Source organism: Doryrhamphus excisus, chromosome 2, assembly GCF_030265055.1.
Source record: "Doryrhamphus excisus isolate RoL2022-K1 chromosome 2, RoL_Dexc_1.0, whole genome shotgun sequence".
Classification (NCBI taxonomy): domain Eukaryota; kingdom Metazoa; phylum Chordata; class Actinopteri; order Syngnathiformes; family Syngnathidae; genus Doryrhamphus; species Doryrhamphus excisus.
The window spans coordinates 8623101-8629100 of record NC_080467.1 but is presented as its reverse complement, the minus strand read 5'-3'; the positions used below and the strand labels follow the sequence as shown (position 1 = coordinate 8629100).

Below are 6000 nucleotides of genomic sequence, written 5' to 3'. Positions count from 1 at the left end.
AACACATTCTGCTGACCTGTGGCCATGCAGGCCCGCCACCACACCCTCTCAGAGTACATTAAAAAAGTATATTTCACAGTTAGAACGGTCTTGAAAAGTGTGGTGTGGAAATAACAAATAAGCCTGCAACACATTGAAGCAAGTAGCCAAAATCTTGTGGTTTAATCTTGTGGTTTATATGCAACACACACACACACATACACACACACACACATACACACACACACACACACGGGTGTAAATAGGTGCTCCTACTTTGTGGCTGTCCACTGCAGACGACTGTGTGGTCAAGATTCATGGAAGAAAAGTGAGACAAACTGACATGTGGACCAATAACCTTATTCAGTGTTGTTTATCAGGTGGGGGGCTACATTTAAGAGAAAAAAACACTTAAAATGCATAAAAATTCCTAAAAAATTCTGAAACATTTTTCTGCTTCTGATAAAGGTGGCTATTTAAAGTAATAATAAATAAGAATGCCCTTTTAGCTATTTTGCCCCTATTTTCTTTAACTCTGCAGTTAAGTGTGCTGGGACTTTTTTCCTTCTAGAACTTGCAGCTGAAAGTTAAATGTGGTGGTACAAAACGGGGGATAGACCCCCCCCCCACACACACACATTTAAAGTGGTAAAAGAGAGACAAATTACCTTGACTGATAAGCTTTTCATCTATTGTTTTGCAAAAGTGAGCAGCACAATTCTTTTAAAAATGTGCAAAATTGTCAATTTTTTCCGTTCTTAATTTTGCATCATTAATGGTGGTGATACAAAATGTGAAAATAATTTTTTATTCATGTAATTTTTTCAGTTTTTTACCCTGCTATTTTAATGGTAAAATGTGAAAAATAATGCACACTTGTGTAGTAAAGTATGCAGGCGTTAAAAATGTACATTTATGACATTTTTCTCCAATTAATTAATAATTAGATATTGTGCAACAAATTGAAAAAAAAATAATTATTGTATTTGTACTCTTCTCTACTATTTAAAGTACTTCAAACTAAGGGAAATTGACATTTATGCATTTTTTTTCACTTTTTTAGCAGCCAAGTGTGGTGGTACAAAACAGACTGCAGTATTTTTTAATAGTAAATAATACATGCTTTGTAATTTATGTATTTATTTTTTAATTTAGCTCATTGACATGAATACATTTCAACTGATAATTCGTTCATATTTACAAAATTATTCCCATGAATACGTTTTATTCCTTTACATGTTCCACTACTATCCCACAAGTGTCAATTAGCATTTACAGAGCACCTTGAATACACCACCAGTCTGATTGTTTTCCTCCCCACATGGACCCCAGCCCAGCTGACCTATGACCTTCTAAGTGACTTCACCCTTGTTCTACTGGAGTAAGACCAGGATGATAAGCTATCTGTGCCTCCATGGCAACAACACATGGCACTAAGGTACACACTTACACACGTATACATGCATTTATGTGTACAAGAGGTCTACTTTTATAGGCCCGAGCCGCCGCAAGCTACAAGGCCCAGGATCGGGCTGGGAGGGCCTTTTGGCGGCGGGTGGTGAGGAGCTTGGGGCTGACATGTTCCTGCAAACAATCACATCACACACACGGGGACCCACATTCCAACTTCCTGATCAAGCCAACACCACCACCACCACACACACACACACACACACACACACACACACGCAGATGCCCTACCCCCTATTGGGCTAAGTCTATATATACTGTATATATATATATATGTTCAAAATTGATTTATGTCTACTTTTTAAAGTTAACAATTCTAAAAGGTGTAATTTTAATCAAATTGAAATTATGTAATAATATTAACAGAAAAAAATGCTACAAATTTGCACCCACGAGTCTGCGTATGTATATTTGATGTACTCTGCCGCCCTCTACTGTCAATGCTATGCAATGACAATTCCACCAATAAAGGAAGAGTCCACTTTATGACGTCTGGCAGACAGGATCAGAGCGCTAGGCTAGGATGGTTTGGCCATTTGAGCAGAAGGGATTGTGATTATATCGGTAGAAGGATGTTGGCGTTGGAGCTGCCAGGGGCAAGCAGAAGGGGAAGGCTGACCGAGGAAGACAAAAAAGGACAGGGCAAGATAGGAACACATGAACCGCTATGGCGACCTGTAACGAGAAAAGCCGAAAGTAGAAGGAGATTGAATGAACGTATTTAACCTTAATAGTCCATATTTAACTGATATTTAAGACAAAGTATTTAGGACACATTGAAAAATTAATCAGATATCAAAGATAAAGTCGTAAATTTACGCGTAATTTTGTCAGAGGGAAAATAGGTCTTGAGCTAGCAGATTAGCATGGCTAGCCCCTCTCACTTCCGCCTTTCTGCCCCGCCACATGCCCAAGGTCAAAGGTCACATAAGTTCCCCTTTTTATAGCTGTCTCAGGCAATGCCTGTATAAAAAGTTACTTAAATCTCGTAATAGTAATTTTTTTCTTGTATAAAGTCTGACATCTCAAATTATTTTAATACTACGCCGTAACAGACTAGCTGAGACAGCCATTAAATGGGACCTTTGGCTTTGGGGGCAAAGGTAATACTACTTTTCTTTTACAAGAAAAATTGTGCAGTTAGTTCTGGTAAAATTTTTTCCCGGATAATTCATTAATGCAATAATAATTGTAACATATGTGAAGTTGTCAGTATTGGAACATTTCCTTGCACATGTCATGTAACTAACATGCAGAAAACTATAGGACTGTTGGCGTGCAGTGACGCACACATGCAAAGCTAAAGACCATGGGAAGCATGTGGTGTGGTCTCCTCTGTACCTCCACAGACCTGGGGGATGCGGTGTGGGCCTGCGGGCCATCACGTCTCACCTCGCTGGGGTCAGGGTGCCTTAAACCTCAATATATTACGACTTCTCTGTCAGATCCGCAAATGTATATATGGAATGGTTTCTTTTCCTCACGTTGACGACGTCCAGGAGGGGCCTTGAAAGTGGAGAACTGGAAAATGAACTTATGGAAAAAAACGGCTTTGAATCCAGAATATCCTGTTACATCAGCGGAAAGGCGTTTTGCAGGTTACCCTAATTTCCAACTAAGAAAGTCCCTGAGATGTTTCTTCAGAGAAATACATTCATTGTGGACTATGCATCACAGCATATCATAACAGCCCTAAATTAGCTATCAAATACGCCTCCTTGTGGCGATGAGCAGAACATGCAGTGACATCAAAGCTTTATAAGTTGTGAATTTCCCTGCATCATCATTACATTTATATATTATATATTTAAAATTATATTTATATTATTATTATATTATGGGGCAATTTCTTAAATATTGTTGGATACATTCCATGAAAAATAATGAGTTGCTATCCCTTTTTGGCTCTAAACTTGACTTTTTTTCAACCAAAATCCCCATCAAAAAATAAATATGCCGTCTTTGGGCGTGGCTACCATGTCAGGGCAGCCAGAAGGCAGAATATACTGGAATTGGAATTGGAATTGGAAAGTTAGCACAGGCAACACCTTCAACAACCATTTTCAACAGAAATATAAACATATTTTACTATATATTATTAAAAAAAATAAGGTATTTTGTTACACTTCCTGTCTTGGTCTTTGTAGTCCACCTTTACTCATTCACACCTGACTCTGATTTATTTGCCCTAATTCAGTCCAGCTGGTTGGTTTGCTTCTGTTGGTTCATTGTGCTTTATGCACGTTTCCTGTTGCAATATATTTAATTTTGTTTAGTTTTAACCCTCCAAATATCAATTAGAATGTGTTTTGTTTAAAATATCCCAGTTTTGTGGTCAGATGGATGAACTTTTGAGCAACCAGGTGGCTTTTACCTGAAGTGGGAGGGGCCAAGGTCATTTGAGTGTGGCTCTGTAAGACTGTCTGACTGACACACGTGTGGCTTCTGCAGGTCATCACTCTTCATGTTGAAGAAATGATGATTCCCAAGTGGGAATATTCACTGGGTTTTTGGATTTTTTATTTTTTGCTGTTGAAACCCACCCAAAATTGAATCGAGACCATCAAGACCGCTTCATTGACAGTTCCAGCCAACCTGCAACAGGTAAGACAATACTTAGCAAACACACACTACCATGCTGCAGTGAAGTCATGCCTGGCCTACCTTTTTGGGGGGGGGGGCTGCTCACAATGTCTGCTCACTATTGACTAACATGTGACCTGTGTAGCTCATTATGTTCATATTATCAGGTCATATTATCAGAGTGTGTCTTCTGAATGTCTTATATTGGTATTTTTAGTTCATTTAGCCATTTCTATTTTATTCTTAATTTTTTATTGGGAGTGAATTGGTACATATTCGAGTTTTGTCATGCTTGACTTGTTTTGTGCTTTGGAGTGTGACCAATGTTGTGCCGCAAACTGTCTATTTTCAGAGATAATAAATAGCGCTGCTACTTATATTATTAACGTTTGCGTGCATTCAACAGATTGGTGTGGGTTTTTTTCCCCCTCAGGTCTGGGGAACTCTGCTGATGGAGTCATGTTTTTCTTTTTGAAGTAACCAAAATGTACTTTGAGTGATAGAAGTTGTGTAATGTGAGCTCAAAGAGGTGGAGTGTTTGTGTGTGGATTACTGCATTGCTCAGAAGCAGGGGTTTGTGCACCAGCATACTTACTGTATACTCTGGGAATATTTGCTCCCATCAGGGTTTCATGGTGCCGATTCTGATACCCATGATCTATATGATAGAGATTGGCCGATACCGATCACATGGATTAACTGTACATATTTCATTGTATTTATGATGTGTGTTATTGGCCAGGGCTGCTGGCAAATAGGTAATTATTACAAATAAATTTGGGGGCGGATTGCCTTGATTTTTGTACCACATGGTTTGGCTGGTCCTGTGACTTATACTCCGGAGCGACTTACTGTATACATGTTTGTATATAGCTTGTGTGCCCGTATGGGCTACGTCTTTCCTACTGAAAATTTACAGTGTAAAAATCAAGATATAAAGACAACAGCAGTTGCTTATTGCCAAAAGAACCAGTCGGCTCTGATACAGTAATCATTGTCACCTTTTTTATTCACCGTTTTGTTCCACCAATTAGAGACCAGAGTTGCATAACGTGACATGGTCATTGTCTGTATCTGTGCATGTTGGAATTGACCCATGTATTTTAAAGCTTTGCATGCATGCCGCGAACAGCGTTGGCGTGCGTCTGTCAGTGTTTTTGCATTGAGCGCTCATCTCTAATGTGCCACCGCTGGTTGTGTATGAAGTGAGGCTGATGTTGGAGACCATTAGGGTCCTTGAAAGGAGCGCTGGCTGTCTTCTCCTGCTCCACACAGCTCATTTAGACTTCCAGCCTAAAGTAGTGAGAGTAAACGCCTAAGCCCCCCGCCCTCCTTAAGAAAAAGGGGGATCCTGCGGCTGCTATTTAAGAAGCCCCAATGAGTGAAATGCACGTGAGGAGCCTGTTTAAGTGGAAGACCACCATATGCCACACATGTCGTTTTCCTGTACATCTGGCCGCCTGCTTGGAGGCCTTACAGATGTCACATGCAGATGTGGTATAATCCTGAAAAGACGTACATACATTAGCAATTGGTCTGAGTCGAAATGGGCATCAAAATTGATTAATCACTCAGTTAATCAGTAAAAATATTTTTGAAGCAATTGAGGCAGCATGGATTGCGTTACTTGCCCAAGTTTAATCAATGTTATAATGAAGCAAAATACATATGGCATCTTATATAAAAACTACTCTGAACTAAAAAAAAAATACTCACGAATATATATATTATAATAATAAACAAATAAGAGTCCAGTTTCAATTTCCGAGCCACAATGGGACGTACTACTTGTATAAATAAGTTCACAGCACACATATATAGTAAGCACAATATACTGTATAAAGTATATATTATAATATACAGTAAAGGCAGACATTTACATAGAATTAATACCTATTCCATTACACAGTAGTTTTACAAATTGAAAAAAGGTTGAATCTCCAGTAATTGCACTTAAAATATAAATAA

The 6000-nt window shown here is 38.8% G+C and overlaps 1 protein-coding gene across 2 annotated transcripts in view; it reads left to right on the top strand.

Moving 5' to 3' along the window:
- Positions 1-1783: 1783 nt before the first annotated feature.
- LOC131114699 (uncharacterized) overlaps positions 1784-6000 on the top strand; it is a 234994-nt gene continuing 230777 nt past the window's right edge. Inside the window, exons 1-2 of one of the 2 annotated variants that reach the window (XR_009122017.1) lie at positions 1784-3047; positions 3901-4053. The gene's annotated coding sequence lies outside the window, so the exon portion shown is untranslated. The remainder of the gene's footprint in view (positions 3048-3900; positions 4054-6000) is intronic. The other variant, XM_058064339.1, reaches the window with a different exon arrangement.